Below are 22,263 nucleotides of genomic sequence, written 5' to 3'. Positions count from 1 at the left end.
AAATAAAATAACGAAAACCACAACTATGTGACAAAATTACAAGACTTAAGCGTAAACTAAGTCCTCTTGATTCCCATGGACAGAGAACTCCATGGCCATCTCTCCTCTCCTCCCTCTGCTTCCCTAAGCTGGGCCCTAAATTGGGCCCAGCAAAGGGACCGGAAAACTGAAGTGCTGTTTTAAAACAAATGGGTACAGCACAGCAAATTGTAGACAGGTTTTTAGCTTAAAATGCTCACGGGCACTCAGGCACTAAAAAAAAAAAAAAAAAAAAAGTCTAGAAAGTATGTTCCTATGTTCCTAAACTGTTTCAAATTAATTGATTCCAGATGAGACCTCTGTTTCGCTAAACGTCCAGCCCACAAAATGGATTCAAAGTCATTTCAGGGGGCTCACCAAGAAAGGGGAGGCACTACTTTTAAGTTTGGAGTTGCTTTAAATTTCTGTGGCATCTGTGCTGGAAATAACTTCTGAGATTATTGTGGAAATCTCAGCAATAAAAATATTTACCTTATATGTGCTTTCTTTAGTTACAGCATTTGCAGAAAACAACAAAAAAAAATAATCTCAAACTACTGCAACTCTGAACTTGACGTATGTTTCTTACACTAAATTGAATTAAGTATGTCAAATTTTGTCAAAATGGCGTATTAATTGAAGTTGAAATCATATGATATAATTTAAAGCATTTGATCAGATGAATCACAAAACGGTTCAAATCTTTGTAGTTTCCCCACATTGGTATGCAAAAGAAAATTTAATTTGATTGTTCTGTGTCTCGGTCATCCATTTCCATACATATTTCCTTCTGAAACTGTGCTGATGAATCGCAATGACTTATCTCATCTCTTGATATACTCTATTGTAACAGCTTCTCTGGTAATGAAGTAATCTACTTTTTAGTGATTTTTTTGGATGGACAACACTTGAAATTTTAGCAAAGTTGAAGCTGGTGTAGAGTGGTCTATAAATAGCACATTCTGCCCATGATCATTCCCTGATGTTCTAGTGCAAGGCTGAGGTTTAAAAAAAAAAAAAGAAAAAAAAATCCATTTCAGGGCCTAAGAACAAGAATCTGCAGGAGGAAAGGTGCCATTTAGTTAGCATTCTTAAAGAATTTCCAGTTCTTTTACTGAAGATCTAGTTCTTTGTTCAGTAACTTTTTTTTTTCTTTTCTGTTCTGCAAGAGGAAGAACTGCTTTAGAAGTACAGTCACAAACTTGTTTCCTATAGCGTAGTAGACTAAGAAATATGCTAGAAAAACATTGTGTGTTAAGGCATGAAGCCCCAAACTAGACCTTCTGCTCTCCATCTCCCTACTGTTCTCACTGTGTATCTCCCAACAACATGATTTGCACTGCTCTGCTATGAAAATGCTGCTTATAAGCAAGCATCTGCAATTCTACTTCCATGTACCTCTATATCTCTCCTTATAAAATCATCCAACGGATTGAGTACAGTCATCGATTTGCGTTTCAAATCTCAGTGGAGAGAACTAAGGCAGATGTCAGATTAATTATTGCAGAACTTCCATATTGAAAGCAAATTCATTTATTGATATAGGGTAGCCAGCATAGAAAAAGGGAACAAAGTCTCTACCTGGAGAAATCACACAGACTTTGGAAACACTGAAGCAAGCGTAAGAGCAAGGGAAGGGGAAAAAAGACAGACGCTCAGTAACGTCTGAGTGTTTGCTTCCCTGCTTCTGGATCTGTTAGTGCTTTCCTCACTCAACAGTTTCATTATGAAAGAGTTAAAAAATATTTAATTTCTTAATAGAGTCTGCACAGTCTGTATCACCATCACAGATGAACAGGAAGAAAGTCTTTCCCAGGGAGTTACTACTCACTGGAATGTGAAAAAGAAATGAGCATTCTGCTTATAAAAGGCCAATTTCTGAATTAGTGACCTCATTTGCTAAAGAGGTTCCTTTGTCACAGATATCTTAGTAGGTAAATACTGTGTTACACAGCCACACTGTCCTTTGTAGCAATGGTACAAAGAAGATCTCCTAGCATATACCGGTTCTCTGCTCAGCAAATGAATATTTAAAAGAGTAGACAATAAAGGGGGACTTCTATAGAAGGTAGAGGCATTTGTATCATGATGTCAGATTGCTATATGTGCTCCCCAGGGACTGCACAGGAAGCACTTTTATTCTAAAACTTAATGGTATTTATGGGGACCCGCAGCCCGATCTATTTTACCTCTCCTGGGGATGTGCTTAAGCACGTATCACCCAAGAGCCTAATGCTTTTTGGACTAGCCTGAATTAGAGACAGATACCATTTTGGTACCTTGTGAATAGTAATGCATTTGAAAGCCAGCAAGCAAATTAAAAAAAAAAAAAAAAAAAAAAAAAAAAGATATAAATCAAAGTCTTTCCCTCTTTTATTCCGGATAGAGTACCCTTCATTTCATGCACTCATAATTTCTGCATATCCATTTCATGCCTGGGAGCTACACTGCGAGTAAAAGATTTTCAGTTCGGAGCTTTCAATATCAGCTTATCCGGAGGAACATTTTAAAACGGGCAAACGCTCGCCCTCCCCCTCCCCGCCCCCGGGGGCAAGATGTGAAAATAAAATAAAATAAAATAAAAAATAAAAATAAAAGCCCAACACAACCCAAACCCGAACCCCCAAAGAACCCCAACGTTTGCCTCCCCTCTCCGAGGCCGTCGTGCCCCTCGGGCACCCGCCGGGCTGGCTCCGAGCGCGGCCGGGGGCTGGGGGCGCACCTGCCTGCCCCTTCCCCTGCCCCTGCCCCAGCCCCGCCGCCAAGTTTCGGATGCACGGACAGACAGACGGACAGACAGACAGACGGCCAGCCGCGCAGCCCCCGGCGGTTCCTCCTGCCCCGGCCCCGGCCGCCGCTCACCTGCGCGTCCAGCGGGGCCGGCCGCTGCCCGGGGCCGCTCGGGCGGAGGGCGAGGAGACAAGTCCCATTCACAAGTCGGCGCTGGGCAGACGCGGCGGCATCTTCAGCCTATTACACTCCACTGGCAGCGGCTGCTGAATGAGGCTCCGAGCTAGCGGCAGGAATTAGAAAGAGGGAGGGAGGGAGGGGAAAGGGGAGAGGGAGGGAGAGGGAGCAAGGGGGAGTGAAGCAAGATTAGAGGAAGGGAAAAGCTGGAGGCTGTTGCTTCTTCTCGATTTTCTTCTCCCTCCCCCTCGCCCCCGGAGGAACGCGAACCCCCCGAGCCCGCCCTCCCGCGGGGCGCCGCGTCCCGGCGGGGCGCAGCGGGGGCTGCAGGGGCCGGGCGGGGGGCGCCGAGCCCCGGGCGCTCTTTTTCCCTCCATCCCCGTCCCCACGGCGTCCCCACCCCACGGCTCGGCTCTCCTCGGACACGCAGGCACCCACGCACGTCCACGGGGGACGGGGCCGCCCGCGGTGCTGTGCCAAGGGGGCTGCGGGGAGATGCCCCGACCCGGCCCTGTCACCGCTCCTCTGCAGGCAGCCCGGGACCACCCCACGGCGGTGGGGTCGCTGTAGGTGGGCCTGAGCCCACAGCAGAGACCAGGGCACGGCTGGGTTTACGCAGCGCTATAGGGCTCTGGTGCCCGTGGGGCTCCCCACAGCCACCCCAATATGCAGACAGAGAAGTCATCTCAGGTGGACAAGCAGCAGGAGCATTTTGTGCTGAATGCAGTTATGTCGCCTGTCATAACCAGGCATTTCTCCGAAGGGGAAAAAAAGTTTCCCAAGCATTTCTAGATTTGGAGGATCTTGCTCTGTGTAGCCCACAGCCCGCTGGGCTGCCCTCGAGGCACGGGGCTGACCTCCTCCTCACACACCAGGCCCCACGGCTGCGGCTGCCTCTCACTCCGGCTTCCTCACCTCAAGGACAAGCCCCAGGCACGGTCCCCAAGCACATTCTCTCGGATGGAAGGGAGCTGTGGTGGGCAAACCGCACAAACCCAGCAGCAGCACACTGTGCCCTCCTGCCCTGGCCACACCAGCACGTCAGCCTGCCAAGCCGCACTCACCCCTCAGCTCCCCCATGGTGGCTGAGGCGTCTCGCCGTACTGGGTACCATCGGCAGAGCAGGGCGGGGAGGGATGCACGGCACAGCCCCTCCAGAATCAGGATGGAAACATCTAGGTACATCTTTGTGAGGATCAGCTGGCCATCCTCAGGCAACCCACCCGTCCGTTCATCCCCCACGCCACAAGGCAGCACTCACGCTGCTCTGCGATCACACCGCGCCTCGGCCCTGAAGAACAAGGCTTTTATATTCTGTGGTTAATTAGCTCTGCCAATAACTCCAGGCAAAGGAAAAAAAAAAAAAAAAGAAAAAGAAAAAGAAGAAAAACTGGCACAAAAGCTACCACTGTACAAACAAAGAATTTGGAAGGAGGGAGGCTGATAAACAATGCAAGGAGGCTGGGGCACACCGAACTTAGCCCAGTGAGCAGCGAGCCCTGCCTGGTGTCAGCCCCAGGGAAAGAGCCGCAACCTCCTCCTGCCTGCAGAGCTGGGGGGCTGAGGATTCAAGCTTCAGTTTGCTTTAGAGAGATGCCAGGAGTTCACAATTCAACCCACAGAGGCACCAGGGCCTGCCTTTACTGAGAGGTGGGAGGGCAGGAGGGCTCTGAGGCAGCATGAGGTGCCCAGGCAGCGCCCCACAACCAGGCCCTGGGGCCCGAGCATCTGAGCGCAGTGCCCGCAAGGCGTGAGGAAAGCAGCTGCTGCTGCAGAGAATTTGGAGCTTGGGACAGACAGGGGAAAACAGGGAACATACCAGAAATACCCTGGGCTGAGCTGAAAGTGTGAGGTAACCAGACAGCTAATTAATTGGTACTGAAATACTAAAGGCTTTATTTGGACAGGAAAGCGGCTGTGGTGGTAGGAGAACTAGTTTTAGGGAAGAAGTGGTTTTTGATAGGAAATTTGAAGAGTAATAAATTGCTATCAAGAAATAAAACATGAAAAAAAGAGCATTTGAGAATGTATTTGAGGAACAGTAGCTGAGGAAGGAGGGTAATACACATTAATTTGGAACAGTTCTATCTAGAAATTGTTTTTGGAGAGAAAATATGAGAGGAAAGGAAATGTCTCAAAATAGTTTCATATAGTTCCAGCCCAAACCTATTGACTTTAATGGGTCATCAGTCTCCTGTGATGATAATATGAGAATTACCATTTGTTTTCTTTACGGATACACTGCAGCGAGTACTGCTTAGCACAGCTCTGCTGCTGGGCTGCCAAAATCACCACCTAACTAAAGCCCAGGGCTGGGCAGCTGGCTGAAGAATTTTTCCCTTTTTCCTTTTTCTTGCTGGCTTTAGCAGCACAGTGGAGGGGATGACTTTTGTAATTCCCTTTTTTAAACTGCTGAGATCAGGGTTTTTTTTTGGATATAAAGGAAATGTGAAAGCAATTTCAATCTAATTAAGCATATACAATAGGTACCCATAATATTCTCTAGTCAAAGACCGTATTGATCTATAATGAAAGGTTTCATTAATTCCATTTGAGGAGGCATGTTAACAAATGAGTGTAGTAACATCTGATCTGATGAGTGGCTTGAGTTTCCTCCCTTCCTTCTGCACTAAAATCTTAGCATAAAGCTAATCAGATTAGCTATTTTTTTCTTTTATTTGTCCATCTTCCTATAGGATCTAGAGATGGAAGGTCCTGTCTGCAAACAAAATTAAAACAAAACTCCAACTGAAAGCTATGCTTGCATCTCTGTGCTAAGGCCCAAGTCTGATTACATTAATAATCAGTGTGGAATTCATTTGACCTAACTTAAGCCATTTTAAAGTTAAGTATCTAATAGGCTATCTATACTAACATTTAATGAAAAGAAGTCCCTCTGGGAAGGACCGCTAGCTGGAGATACCACTCTCTATTTACTGAAGGTTCTGAAGACTAGCTGGGACTGGAAACCTACCTACAACCATCTAAAGTAAGATGAGATGAGTCCTATTTATTTATTTTATTAGATACAGAAAATAAGAAATGGTCAAACAAAAATCAGTGTGTAGTGCTGATAAATGAGGACATGTGGCATGTTCCCTTTACTAGAGACTATATTCAGGCAGTTCAAAACAACTCTATCGTCATTTCAGCAGAACTTCTGCACAGAGTCCTTGTGCAAGACATGACAGTGGTTCACATCAAGAGAAACATGCAGGGAGGAAGGGTACCCCAAACATCTGCAGAGCTACTCAGCTGAACTTCTAGCAGCTCAGCGCTCACGTGTGCGCTCACAACATGTTAGATGGAGATCTTCACAGACTGCCCCAGTCATACCTTGCCATATCTACCATACACAAAGTCGAGGAAAACAGGATAAACTATTGCAAAGTTCTGCCTTTGCAGACTCTCTCTCCTGGCTGGGGACGCTTCACCTATGAAGCCTTAGGGTAGTTACTACCTTTACTAATGGCATGTTGCAGCCACTGTAAGTTCCACATGGACAGTATCAGATTAACCCCAGATTAAAGTGAGAAAGCTTTCTAAATATGGTTGCCACCTCCCTTTAGAAAATGCTAGATGCAAAACAAAAAAGCAGGCCTCAGCTCTCCAGCTGCCATGGAAGTCACAGCTGCTTGAAACCTGGTGGCAACATGGAATCAATGTCAGACATAAATAAAGGAAGTTTATACATATTTTAAACAGTATTTATTTTTGCATATCCATGTATTTAGGTTAAGAACATCTGTGATAACAAATCTATGAAACCTAAAAAAAGGTTTCTTTATCTACTGTGGGCTTACAAAGTTTGAAGTTTGTTAAAATTCTGCTCATTGCTTGATAAGTTAACCCATTTATCATTTGAAAATAAGCCAGCTCATTTGTTTTCAAAGCATCTGAAGGGGTACATGCACTTCTGCTAATTGAATCATTGTTCTAGGAAACATCGCAGCTGAGTTCATGAAATACACATAAGCAGGTGTATCATAAGTTTAAGACTGGATATTTGTACCTGTATGAAAAAGCTTGAACTGTGAACTTCAAACACTGACCTCTGATGAACCTTCCACAGTTCCAAACACTGTATCAACGTCTCATTTACTCAATACCTTGCACACACCTACACAATAAATGTGAAAGAAGACTCCCTTTCCATGTTTTGACCCTGTTTTCTCTAGGCCTTACAGGTCCTTTACCTATATGGCTTCCAAGAGACTCCCTCCCTTCTCAGCTACCTTTAACAGACCTGTAATTTCCTTCACTTTTCTTCTCACCTGGAAAGTATTAGAGATTTAAAAGGCATATTGCTAGCAGCAGGAACTGAGAGTTTAAGAAGAAACAAGAGAGACAGTGAAAGAGAAGGATAGAAGAGAGTCACAATAAAAGATACTCCATAGACTGAACAAAGTTTTTGTTCCAAATGCCCTTCAAGTTCAGTGTCATTTTACTAATGAAACAAAGCCAAATTTGCTTCCTATGTGAAAATGCAAAAGGCAAGCAGGACTGAAGGAGAAAGGGAAAAAAAATTTCTAATGACCTCCAAAAAAGGAAAACTAATGAAAGCCACAGCACCAGCACAGTGAGAACACAAGCGTGCAAAATGAGCGCAACTTAACAGAAGTTTGCATCTTGGGGTGAGGAAACAAAGCTTTTGTTCAATGTAGAACAGACAGTTCAAAACAGCCATTATCTAAAGCTTCTCCCCCACATCTTTTTTTTTTTTTTCCCCCAATAACAAATGTCTTACTTGTGGAAATACTTGAGAACAAAGGCAAAAACATCATGAAAAAATGTTCTAACACAAAATACCAGATACATAAGTTATCTCCACAAAGTTAATAATATACCAGTGTGTTACTTGAAGCACTAAAACCTGGAGATAAAAGGAAATTTTGAAGAGGGAAGAAGCTGAACTATAGAAATACTACAGTCTTATAAATAGTGCTATATATATATATATATATATTCCAGATGTGCAACTGGACCTTCCTCCAAATGCACGAGCTGTACAGACAAATAACCAGCTTGAATCACCTGTTCGAAGTGGTGCCCAGGTCAGCACTCTCAAGAGCAGAATCAATGTTCAAGGAGGCATCCAGATTTGGGGTTTGGTTATATCCTCTTCCTGTCCAATGCACAAAAAAAACCTTCATTCCTATACCAGAGAAAAACAAAGCTCTTCCCATTAAACTGCTGTTGAAGCCCAGCCTGATGTCATTCAACATTTTAACTCATCTTCATAATGAAGATGAAAATTGTCATCTTCAGTCAAACCCAAGTGGGCAGACATGGGCCACAGGATAAGAACCTGCCTATCTAGCAAGACAACACAACTGAGTCCAAAATTGTTCAAGCTGCAGTAGGAAAGTCTATTTTTCTCCAGTGTTCAGAGACCTTTTAAGGCTAGGTTTGTTTTTATTTGATTTTTGATGAGGGGAGCTCCTTATTTTATAAAATCTAAGGAAATGGTTTGGCATGTACTGAGCACAGAAAATTAGACATTTCTGTCACTGTCTGAGCTTTGGGACCATCTTACGCTGATACAGGATCCTTCAGGATCTTTCGGGGCTATTTTACTCAATTTTAAAAACTGCTGTGATAGGGATGCAGCAGCATTCTGGCCATCATCCCATCTCCTCAGCTCTGTTGTGATGTACTGAAGACCGGGTGGGAATGGATGAGTCAGCTGTTATCTTGAGAATGGGTCTCTCAAGCTTCGGAAATCTCCAGAGGCACCTAAGACAGCCTTTTTTTGGGTTACAGAGTCGACCCAATCAAGGATCAAGCCTCAGATGTGTTGTTTTTACAATACTGAAATACATTTTCAAAGAATAGTATTCGTAAAGGCATTAAATAAAAAAATACTGCATGCATGCTGACCAACGTAGATTTGCAACTATAGACTATTTATAGTTCCAAATCAGCATCGAAAAATTACCGCACAAAAGAATTCAGGAGGGGAGAAAAAGGCCTTAAATGGTAATTCAGACAGACCTCATAAACATTTAAATTTGTCATTGTATTTTCCCAATAGGTTTTCAGAAATACGGATCAGAAAACTGATTTTTTCATTTAGACAAGGTATTTAGTTAGGAACTTGAAGCTCATTTATTTCTGACACTGCACATTAAAAGAGAAAAATGCATTTATATGTGTATATATATATACACACACACCTGTGTGCATGGCACTGTCCACATTGATTGCCAAACAGGATGAGGCCTATAAATAAATTCCTCTAATTTATTCAATTTCTAGTTTTAATGGAGAAAATAGCTTATATAATTCATTAGAAAATAAGTTTGAAAAAAAAATCACTACATCTTACTAGAGAGCATGCACAGCTTGAACACACATCGCTTGATAGTAAAATATAGCATAGCTAAATTGGTCATAATTGCATCTTTTAATTCAATTTCTGGTTATCACTCACTTTGTACAAGATGTGCTGTACGATTAATGATTACCCTTCTTCCAAAACATAAGTAAAAATACAGTCTTCACAATTTTGTGTTTTTTTTCCGTTTTCCTATTTTGTCTAAACAATACACATTTGTGAGAATATACTTCTGCTCTGCTATGAATACTTTTTCCATGTATATCTATATATATCTAACATCAGTTTGCAAATAGTCCAGACTGTGTCCAAGAAGATTTAAGAGAGAATGATGTTCCTGTAATCTCAGCTGCTAACCCTTCTGTACTGACGAACACCAGGCAGTCATGCTTATCTAGCACAAAGATCTTTCTTCATTTAATGCCCGCAGCTTGAGATAGTCAATCTTGCCCAGCATGTGCCTCAAGTATTTCAGATTTTTATTTGTGATTTTTGTGTATGTCCCCTTGCTATTCCAGGTTCTCTGAGTCAGTAGCTACTTATCTATCCATACAAGGCCATAATCAAAGGCATTTTTACACCAGTATATGAATGACCATGTTGCATAGATCCAGGAGATCAATCACTATCACGACTGCAAGAGTTCAGCAAACAATTATAAATTGAGCTGTTGTATACAGGCTAGCAAAATAATGACAAAATGATAAACCTTTAGCCATAAATTCTACTTTAAGCCATATACAACACTGAACCAAGTGATATGCTATCACTGCATTAACATCTATCTGCTACTGAAAAAAGTAGTGTCATTTCTCTCTAATGAGCTGAAGTGAGTAAAAATGTTATAAAAAGAAATATAGATTTGCTTGACTATTTAAAGTCCACAAGATTATAATTCTTTAATATTGCTTTTATCAGAAGATAAAAATATAACTAGACTTAACAGTTTGTCAGATGAGTCATAACTAAAAACATCAGATGATTCACACAATAATCAATCACAAAACAGGAAAACAATCTTGGTTATTAAACTTGATGAAAAATGAAATGGCACTGCTTTACTATAAACCTGCCATGTGGTTTAAAATTTCATTGATCACTAAGTGCAAGAGCATACTTTTTTTTTTTTTTTTTTACATCCTATGTATAATAAGCTACCATTTTGCTTGAATTCAGATAATTATTTAAAGAGTCTAGTAATATTTTCTCTAAATTTCCCATAAAAAAACAATACTGCACAGCATTTTAGTTCCACGTACAAGTAGGTCAAAGGGTTATAAATCACACAGTGAGAGGTGATAAGAGGCATGCTTGAAAATGACAGGTTTTACTTGAGGAAGCTCAGATATACATTTATCTTTAACTAGTGTCTAGATAAATGACCTAACAAACTTCTAAGAAAAAAAAAAAAAAGGTTTCCTTTAGACATCTATTAGAAATCAGTACAAACGTTCAGGTTCTGCATCTGGAAGAGCATGAGAAGGGAAGTCTCAACAGGGCATGTCCAATTACTGCAGAAGTTGTGGAAGGCTCTGCATTGACTTTGGTGAGCTTTGGATTAGGCCCACTAGCTTCACAGCATCCACACATGGGACTGAACTAAATGAGCTGCTTTCATGCTTTCAGCAACCAGCAAGTGCTCGTGAGAAGACGTGGTGGCCAGTCAGCCTTCACCTGCCCATCTCAACTCATCTCACATGTCCACTGTGCATCTACACAGTCCAACAGCCACTACAAACATACCACCACTGTTATAGGGATGAGGTCACAGCAAAGGTCATATAAACTAGTGTAAACAATCCTTGTCTTGCTTACATTTTGGATTTCAGTTTCATTTTTGACATTTCCCTAGTTAAAAAATAAGATCTCTGTTCCTGATGTATTCTATAATGACATTACAGATATTGTAATGTAATGACATTATACATATTGTATTTTCCAAAGAGAAATATGGCTTTTTATAATGCATTTTTGTTGCTTGGTCATTTGATGCTTCTAGTTATTTGTTTTGTATGTTTGGTGATGGTTTTTAGTTTTTGAGAAAAAAATAACACAAATCTTTTGTTGATTCAATAGCTGAGATGCCTTACTGTTTACCTTCCATTTTTCAAAATCAGAAGGTAGATTAACACAGATGCTTAAAACATCAAACAATGTCAAGTTTTTCCCAGTGAAATATCATGGTTGCTAACAAATCATGGAAAACATGTTCAAACTACTGCCACACCGTCAAATACAACTAGAAGACATATTCCATAGACATATCCCATCTGAAAATTCAATACATCATCCCATTAATTTAATCAACAAAGGAAGAAAAACTGCCTAATTGGAAAAGAAACTAATGCAAATTTCCCTGTGGACTAGGCCTTTTCAGCTCACATTCATGTTCAGGCTATCCAACACAAAGAAATGCTTCACATAAGCATTTCATACAATTTAACACATCTGAGTAGCTCATTCCTAGGAGTATCAGAGAAAATTACAGATGTTCTGGATCTGCAGAGCCCTTAATCCATGGAAAATGATTTCATTTCCATGAGACACACCTAGAGAAAGCCTCATCTTTCTCCATTTTCCACTGCTTTAGTCTAGGAATGTGCAAGTAGCCCTCACTAAACTGTTTAGCATCTAGATGAACTCATTTCCATGGAAAGCAGTACCTGCAAGCCTCTTCAGTGCAGTAACCTTCACCAGGTTCTCTGTAGGTGCTTTCGGCTTTTAGGGATGTATCTATTATTGTGACTCTCCCTAGCGTTTCTAAGCACCTTCTTGGAAAGTGGTTGTTTTCTCTAGCATTTCAGAAAAAAAGTGAATAACCTCCCCCATTTCTGCCTACTGTATATTCCAACACCAGGCACTGAGACCTGTCCTGAATGGACCAACATTAGTCTAAAACAGAAAAAGCATATGCACAAGATGGTAAAATGAGGCAGTTAGTAGATTTCTCAGATTTTAAAATTCAGGCATTACAGAGGAGTCTCTTCTACCCTTCTGTGAGTAAAGTCTTGGACCTGTCTTTTAAAACTTGATTTTTATGGTGCCATAACATAAGGTACTTATACTGTAGGCCTAGATTTTTTTTTTTTTTCTTCCAGCTTGACATTGCAATTTGGTATTGTTTTAAAGTTTTAATTAGATTTACTGTTTGTGATAAATCACAGTATTTGCAAATTTTGGTTCAAGAACACAAGAAACAGAGAATTCAAGAACAATTTTGATAAATAATACCCCCATTTCCCTAAGAGTAACTCATGCTCACACATTTAAAAAAAGATTGGGTCCATGATAGCTTTTCAGTTGTAATAATAAAATTGATAGTAGTGATGGCTCGAAATGTAAAGATTGAAAAATATGTCCAAATGATTGAAGTTCCTGAACATACAGAGAAAAGGAGATGTTTTTCTTTTTTCTTTAATAGCTATAATTCAGATAACTGAATTAATGCTGTTCCTTTACTGTTTCTATATATACTTTGTTGAAAAGTTAACAGACAGAGACTCTATAGAAGAATTGCAAAATAAAGAATTGCAAACAGATGAGGTAAAGAAGCTAGGGTATATAATTGATTAATTATTAATGTAAAGATTCTTCAGATCAAGCTCAAATAAATCAGACAGACCTTTTTGGCTAGTAAGGATGAAGAAGGAAGACTACACGATTCATAAACTTTTTCACCTGCTATTTCAATGAACTAAAACAAAGATGCTATGCCAGATTCTATTCTCATGCCATAAATCCAAACTAACACCATTAGCTTACTTAGATTTTTACATTGACTTCAGACGAGTTACTCTGAATTTACATCACCATGAGATCAGGATCAAACTGCTGAGGGGATATTAAAAGGAGATTAAACATGATCTTAAACTGTGATATCCCAGGAGATCCAAGGATTTTCAATTTGCAAGATTTTACAACTGTCTGAGAGCTGGATAAATTTCAAATACAGTTGCTGATAAGAGCATTTGCAGCTGCCAAAAGAACCTGTTTTAAGGACCTGAAAGTTGGCAAAGAAACAGAGTATCATGGAAGACAGTAACAGAACACGCACGTCTGCAAGCAAGCAGAAGGGAAATCCATGGGTATTTGTGAGAGTATGTGTATGTAGCTGGATTCATCCGATTGCAGTTACTGGATAGGCTTACGCTATTCTTTTAAATGCTCATCCAGTAAAACTTTGAGCACAGGTTTAAAGCATGGATATATGTATTTTGATATCAAGGCCCACATCCTTCAAAGTGTCAGCTACCTCATTCTTGTTCACAAGATTGACTTGTACTGAGATCAGCTGAGAAGACATTTCAATATCTTGGTCTGAATTATTTTACTTCTTGCTGAACACAGGACTGGTATTCAGCACTTTCACATCTGAATATTGATTCAAATGGTATACAGAAAGTGCCCCATCTCGCTTGCTTTCATTCATTCATTAAACTGTATTCCATACAGAATTTAATGGAAAAGTTATTTTTGTCTGCAGGCTTCTGCACTTAGATCTTTGTAGCTGTTATTTGCAGAGTACTCTAAGAGCATCAGTGAGATGAGTGCAACAATCTCATCTGTAATTCTTGAGGCAGAGGAATTCATTTTATCCAAATTAATTTCTCATCTGGCATAAGAGGACACAATATCCATCTTCTGATGCTCTGAAAGTCATAGGCCCAGTTGATAAATTTTCCTGAATAAATGAGAATCCCAAAGAATTGATTAACAAACAGCAAATTCTGTTCTGGTGCTGATCTATGGATAACAGATTTTGATAAGAGGTTCATGCTACATGCCCAATCCATGTGTACAATTTGTGTCCATTCAATTTGTTTATGCCTGCATGTACAAAATGACTAGTCATAACGTTGAGCAGATAAACATATGCTTTCTGAGTACAATTTTGATGGTTATGTTTGCAAAAGTATTGAATAAACCCCCCACAAAGTCGACCAACACTTTTTTGTGTGTCTTTAACCTTGAAAATCAAGTACTGTAAATCATTCTCTTCAGGGATGTGCTGCACTATCTGAAGTGTTAAGGTTTTGAAGATACCAAGAGAACAGTTCTAAATAATCTAAACTACATATAGACCTCCTACTTTAAACAATCATTATATCATAGTCTAATTTGAAGATGTCTCCAAATTCTGTTGCCCTTAAATTTGGATGAGAAAAAAAAATCATAAATAAAGTATCTTCTCTAATTAAGAAGTGATTTTTCAGTATTTGGACAATATGAGGCAACAATGCTTGAATTCACATTTCATATAATTATGTAGCAGCTTTTCTGAAATAAAATGCACATACAGAGTAAAGTAGTTTATTTTCTATTGCCCAGAGCAATTACAGACTGAAATCAGACATCAAGGCTGCAGAGACTGCTATAAAAGACCACATAAAGTATTCAAATCTCAATAAAACTTCATTCTCTTGAAACAAAGTTGTCACTAGGAAATATAATACTGGTATTTTTAATTCATTATTTAAAAACAAAAGAAAACAGAAATTATATACCATGTACTGAAACATGTCCCACATGATGCTTCTAAGTAGTCCATTAAATAAGAAATATTTTTGCAGTATAGTATGTGTAGCTTGAAGTTATATCCCTGGTCTATACGCATTTCACCTCTTTGTCCTAAACCAAATAGCCCTCATAGCACTCAATCTCTGCTATTTGAAGATGCCTTGCAGAGCATTTGGCAGTTCAGCTTTTGAAAAAATCCAATTAAAATGCCAATTAACAAAAATAATATTTCTTTTCAGCACAAAGCACTCAGTACTTTGTCTAATTTGGACCTTAATTCACGTCTTTTATTGTTTGTTTGTTTTTCAGTCATCTACAGATTAGAATATGTATTTTGGTAGTTTAAAACAAACAAACAAACAAACAAAAACTATACAAAAAAAAACACCTTCAAGTGAATCCATTAGTCAAAATATTAAATGGAAGTTTCAACAACAAACAGTTGGTAAATTGCCATTAAATCCAGTGTGCAGGTTTGAGTGAGAGGAATTAGGGAAGAAAAGCATTTCAGAAAAGAAAAAAAATTGCTTTCATATATTTTAAACAAAATGTGTTATTTCTAACTGAGGAACAAAATGAAACGTAGCTAAAATTAAATTTTCAAATCTAAATGGCTAAAATCTAGATGTAATGCCTTGTTTGAGCAGAATACAGAATTTAGTTCAATTGTAAAAATAATTTGTGAGTTTCATTTCAATGAGAAAAAGTAAGCGCTTAAACTGTTTCATTCAGCCTACGGAATGGAAAAATTAGCTCTCTGCTCAGTCTAAACTTTTTCTGTAAGAACACCAATAAGTGTTTGTATCAAGTAATAAGATAATGACGTGTACAGCAATATTCCACTAATGTTCACTGGTTTGATAATAAAATATTTTCATGACTTTGTTTGTGCTAATGGATGAGTTCTCATGATAATGTATCCAGTATAAATATATTTTTCTTATTTATATATTCCAGAAAGGAAAAAAGCCAGCATATTTTTATCAATCTTCATACATATTAGATCTGTAAGAGCCAATGAAACATGAAAAGTCAGCAGTTAAAATGTGTAAAAACTAACATTTATAATGATCTGACTCTGAGCACAAACTTCAACCTATTTATGGTGCAGATTACATGACATCTGATGATTGATGGAGATGGTTAAGTGGAGTTCTATTAATAGCAGTGTGATGTTCAAGATAACAAGGTTATCACACCATTATGCATTTTCTGGATGGAATAACAGGTAAGCCTCATTGGCCATCAAAATATTGTATTGTAATCAAAGTCCTTGAAGGCACATATTTGAAAGACTGTGTATCTACATGACAAAGACAGAGAATTGGATATTCCATTGCTATAAATTTTTACATAACTAGAAAACTATGGGCATGGATAAAACAGGAAATATGTGTTATGTTGCTCATGACTACATAGTATAGTTCTTCCATAGAAAATAAAAGCATTTTGTTGTTTTGTAGTCTTCATATGGCATACTCAGAAAAAGGAAAAAAAAAACACTAATAGATTTGGTCTATGCATCAATATACAAGTTTGCCTTAATTAAAGAAAAAGTTATGCAAAACACAGGAAAGCCATTCAATAGGTTGGTGACTTTTGTTTAGTGCTATCAGCTCAAACCAGGACAAAAATAGAAGAGCTGATGGTGGAGACTAAGACTGAGGAAAAACCAAACCAAAAAAATAAAAAATAAAAAAATCACCACCTTAATTTTAGTGCATAGAAGTGGCTTCTTTCTAAAGCTGAAGACCTTGTCTCCAAGACAAGGAGTTTTTCCAATGTATTTTTGGAAATACATTGAAATACTAAGCAGTGGCAAGTGGAAAGAACTAAAAGCAAACCTAATCAGGTATCTAGCCATACTAACCTACAGAAAGATGATCCACAGCAAGAAAAGGAAAGAATAACTCATAATCTAAATTAAAATGAAATATTGTCTAAAAATCAATGGACTTGTCAATATAGTAAAAACTTACATACCGCCTTCTCAACAAACAAAATACTGTAACTCCATCAAATATAAATACAAAAATTCTGTCTCCATAACAAAGCAATTATAATGGGATTTGTCATTCATATCCTTTACAAGGGTGTCGTGAGGCATGATTCATTACGCTCGTGAAGCGCTTTGAAATCCTGAGATGAAAGATGCCAAAGAAATGCAAAGTATTATCTTCATAATACAAAGTTGTATTATCATTGTCATCAAACAAAGTGCCTTAGGAAAGGGCACTTTTACACTTGAATTAATTTGTGATTTTAACAGCTCCTTTTCCAAAGTAAAGCTTCTGTTACTATTAGGTCCAAACCTGGATGCAGGGAGCGAAACTATCAGGACTATATTCTTGCATTCCCAGCCCCAAGATGTCATTACTATAGAGAAATGCATCTAAATTACAGCTTAGCTCAGTGCAGTCACATTCAGTCTATGTCTGTCAATTCAGCATCTACCTCGGTGACCGGCAGCTGCAGCTCAGGAGTACCTCTCCTCCAGGACGCTTGCACATTAACTGTCTCTTTTGAGTACATGCAAATGCTGTTCCAGAGACTACTGCACAGGGAGGGTGCCAAAGTAAAATATAAATACAGATGCATGTAAAGTAAAAGAAAATGACCTTTTGAGAAGAAGGACCCCTTTTTCTTTGCATTTTGACATGTATTTCCCCCAATTCTCCATCCAAGTGATTTTTTTCAAGCAGTTTAAATTCACAAATAGATTGAATCCCACCAACATTTCCTCATTATTAGCTAAAAATTGAAAAAGAAAAAAAAAAATGCAGTTCCAGGCAGTGGCACAGACACGCTTGGAGAGCTACATCACTAAATCATGGGTCTATGAAGTAGGAGAGATTCTGGTTCCCCATGTCAACACCAACTTATCCACAGTGGTACAGCAGCAGCATTGCTACAGGCAACATCCGCACACAAACATATTTGTGGGGAACACTGCAGATACTCCCCAGCAGTGAGAGTTCTGACAAACCCCTTCACTAGGCAGGTGTGGGGCTGAGTTATGGCTTTCTCCACTGATGTTTCCTACTGATTAAGTATTAATGATTCTTTACAAGGTTCAGCTGTACCACACTGGTATTGTGTTACTTTTACCCGCTTGTCTAAAAGTGAGCAAATGACATAAAGGTTTAAAAGGTTACAATTTTTATTGATCTGAAAACCCTGATCTGACAGGTGGTTTATTTTGTTTTTCCATAGGCAGTGTTTTTTGCAGCATTTCTCAGCTGAATAACATTGAAATTAAATTCCTGCTTTGGTTCATTAGAATATTCAGCAAGTTAATACATTTATAAATCATAATTAACTACTCCTTTCTGTTTTGCTTCTCCCCTGAACTGCTCTGTATTTGTTTGTTACTGTTTTGGGGACAGAGAGAAAGTATGCATATAAAAGATTTTGGACCTCTCCTGGATAAAAGAAAATTTTCTTTATTGTGTCTGAAATCTTTTGTCCCTGCTTGGGGAGGATCAACCTGCCATTGTTTTTTCTCCATTTAAACCTAAACCAAGCTACTAAATTCAGCTGTGCTGTCCGGTCTTCACATACCAGGCCTGTTGCAACTTATGTCTATGGCTGTTAAATGCTGGTATTAGTTCACAAAATTGTACTGAACTCAATGGAGTTGTGCCAGTTTTCCTATGCAGAATATTCTGCCCATTATTCTGACATCATACAGAAAAGCTGCAGAAAAGCTGTACCAGACTCCTTGTTTTTATCAAGAAACAGTTTATTTAAATCAAGTGTATTGTATTGTACAACACTTTCAAAAAGGCTTAAAAAGCCAAGGGAGTATAAAGAGTAGATTACTGTATTACTTACAACATGGGGGTGGAATAGCTTCATTTTTATGTAAATTCCTCTAAGGAATGATGGGTTCATTTTGCCTTGATAATGTTCAAGGTAACAGTAATTTTTTTTTTTTTGGAAACATCACATCAGATATACAGAAAAGATTTCCATTAGAGTACACTGGAAACTAACATGCTTGTTACTTTTAATAGAATAATAAATAGATGAGTTTGGAAGCAGCTTCTTTTCCTGTAGCTTTTTCTGATGGTTTGGAAAGTAATTATCAGCATTCTCAGCTCTTAGCACAGAATAGTTTGGGGGTAATCAAGGGACACACATGCCGTGTATGCAGGCTGAAAAGGAAGTAACATGGCTATTTATCCTGACCCCAAGCAGCCATCAGAGCAAACTGGACATATACGCTCATCATTCCGAGGAATGATTAGCACAGTGCTAATCCCATCTGCTAAACGATGATCACAGCACTAATCCTGCATACTGACAAGTCCAGGATTTTGCTCCGGGGATAGTTCAGTTTCCCATCTTCGTGCCACAGATATACATGCACTTATCACAGTCTGGCCTCAAACTATGTTTATTTACCTAAGTGTCTTGTTGGTCAAAAGCGTATGAACAACAGAAGGCAGCAGATATCGAATCGAATAAAATCAAATAGAACAGAATAATTCATTTGGAAGGAGCCTACAAAGATCATTAAGTCCAACTCCTTGACCACTTAAAGGCCAACCAAAAAACTAAACCATATTATAAATGGCATTACACAAATGCATCTTGAACATTGACAGCCACGGAGCATCAACCACCTTGCCAGGAAACCAAGAGACCAGTGCCTCCCTCTCTTCCTCAGGAAGCTATAGAGAGCAATGAAGTCACCTCTTAACCTCCTTTTCTCCAAACTAGACTGTTATCTCCTGTTCTCCAAACTAGATATTTTTTCTACATTTACAGAACAGTATCCAAATAATGCTTTCTAAAATATGATTTCCAAAAGAAAAAAAAAAACTAAAACCTTGTAAAATCAACCTACTCTCTCCCTCCTCTACATTCCACCTCCCAGAAGTCAGGAGACCAAACCACTGCCATTTCAGGAAGCTCTGACTGCGTTGTCCATTTCACTAGTGTTTGTAGTTTGCATCTATATTAGCAGTGCAGAAACAGCAGTCCACTAGTTCTTGGTTTACAAATTACCATGTCTTTAAAGAAAGACCACAGAGAACACAGAGAAGTTAACATTGCCTAAAGTACAATTTACTTTCCACAACTTATCTGGATCATTCCCCTGATTCAGGATAAAGTTTCTTTTTTGTATGCTGCTTTTCTTCAAGTCACCACTATATCTATTTGCATCTATGCCATTGGCAAAGAGAAATATTATGTTTCATTATTTATATGGTGATCTCTGTCCCTTTACAGTTCACAGCTGTAGACTATGAAAAAAATAAAGTGTTGATCCTCCAAGAAAACTTGAAGACATGAAAAACTGTCTGGGAAGCCCAATAAAACAATATAAAATGAAGGAAATGAAACTAAAGGTACAGAAAGAAACTACATATTATTGCTTCTGTTCAAAGCACAGACTGCCTGAAAGAATGCAGTATGAATGTAACATTGGAGTGACCTACAAAAATCATAAACACCCGATGTTTGAGTCGCAAGACAGAAAAATCTAGGTAAGACATCAAGTGCAGTATTAAACAGCAAGGATAATAGCTACAAGGCAATGTACAAAGGTGAAAGAAAAGAGATATTACAAAAGTACTAAAATAAAAAGGTGCTAATTGCCATTCAGATTAAAAGTATGCAATTTTTCAAAGCACTGTAGCTAGCTATACTCTATGTCCTTCCCCCCCAAAACAAAACAAACAAACAAACAAAAAAAAAACACCACCGAATATTCTAAGTTAATTGTTCTGAAGCTCATTGAATTTGGAAAAACAAAACATGAGAAAGTAGTACACTGTCTTTAATCGTTACATCACCCTTTGTAAGTAATGTCTTAGTGAGTAGGTTAACATGATTATTTGTATCATTTAGCACAACCATCTGGATTAGGAGTCCCCAGGCTTACTTCTTTATAATGCTTGTCATAGCTTAGCTTAAACTATCACATAAAAAGAAAAGTTTGCTTTTTAACTAATTCTTATATTTACTGTTAAAATAAACACATCAGAATTTATTTTTTTATTGAATTGTAGGCATCATGTTCACTTAATCAATAGAAATTTGTAGAAAAAGATACCCTCAGCTGTGCAGGTTCCAGTCAAGGAAATATGGAGCATATGGAAGCTTTGGAGCTCTTCCATACACTTACAGCTCTAATTCAGTGGCAGAAATAACTTCTGAGTCTCAAAAAACACTAGATAGAGTTCATTCTTAGTAGGTCCTTGGGGAACATTTTGGGAACATGTCAGACTGCAGTCCCTTCACTATGGAGAAGGAGTGCCTATACCCAGCCACGCTTTTTGGAAGTGTTCATGCATGTCTTCTGACAGGAGAAGTAGCTCTGTCTTCCTCCAATGATTTAAATGTGATAAGATGTCCATTAAGATAATGCTTAAAGCAAAACATTCCAAAAGATCAAGAACAGCTGAATTTGTGTTCGTGTTGTCAATCCTAAATCACAGGCAGATGCTATTTTCTCAAAATAGTATTAAAAATAATATGGTATGAAATGCAGAAATAAGTATGATTTCCTTCTACCATTTTTTCTCAGTAAGTGTTTCAAAGACTTTGGAATAAAAAGTTATTGTTCTGGACTCTCATGCAGTCATCAATAATCCTCTGTTTCTAACCTTCACTATGCTCTCCATTGCACATAAGTTGGGATACACCTGACTGTTGCCTTTCATGACCTCATCTACACGAAATTTTCCTCTTTCAGAGATCCTGCAAGAACTTCACCTCACCTTGAAACATCCATCTCATTTCAGTTGAAATATTTATTCCAGCTTTAGGTACTTATCCATGGATAAAAAATTTCTCTTTGTGTTTCCTCAGCACTGTTGGAAGAGGCCATACCAGGACTTGAATTACCCACAATCTAGGGCAACTGGAAAAGCTGAACCACGTTCGGCCCTCCTCCTCTGAATTTTCTTGTATGAAATAACTTTTGTATTAGTATGAGAATAAACATTGCATGCCCCACAAGTCATGATTAAAGCCTTCTATATCATCTTGAGGGTTTGCAGTCATAAAAGTCTTAGCATTTGCAGATTCCCTAGGGCAAGCCAAAGAAATCCTCAAAGTATGGCAGCGCTCAGGGATTTATATGGACTAAAATACCCAACAGAACTCACTAAAACATACAGTGAAGAAATGTTTGTTCTAGACATTCTTATTAAAATCTCCCGTTAGACTAACTCCATCTGTGACCTACTGATATTGACTTGCTCACTACAACGTCGCAGTATCAACTCAGCCAGTCCAAAACCGTCTAGATATTACACATCCTGTACTACTGCTGTAGTGAATGGTGCTTGCACCTTGTAAAATTCACTGGGGAAAACAGTAATGGAAATTTGATGAAAAAAAAAAACAAAACAAAACACCACCACACAACAACAACACTGCCTCTATTTGAAAAGCATTTTACTTTTCCTTGAATGGAGAATACAACATAAAAATAAATTGGATTCAGCACTGTAGATGCGGAACTGTCT

The 22,263-nt window shown here is 38.7% G+C and overlaps 1 protein-coding gene across 7 annotated transcripts in view; it reads right to left on the bottom strand.

Annotated features, from left to right (window-relative positions):
• Nucleotides 1-3,057, bottom strand: part of CDH11 (cadherin 11) — an 80,169-nt gene extending 77,112 nt beyond the window's left edge. For all 7 annotated transcript variants that reach the window (XM_082769804.1, XM_082769805.1, XM_082769808.1 and 4 more), the window contains exon 1: nucleotides 2,881-3,057. The gene's annotated coding sequence lies outside the window, so the exon portion shown is untranslated. The remainder of the gene's footprint in view (nucleotides 1-2,880) is intronic.
• Nucleotides 3,058-22,263: the final 19,206 nt, after the last annotated feature.

Source organism: Aythya marila (assembly GCF_965140915.1).
Source record: "Aythya marila genome assembly, chromosome: 12".
Lineage (NCBI taxonomy): Eukaryota > Metazoa > Chordata > Aves > Anseriformes > Anatidae > Aythya > Aythya marila.
The sequence above is the reverse complement of the archived record's forward strand: the minus strand, read 5'-3'. Positions and strand labels throughout refer to the sequence as shown.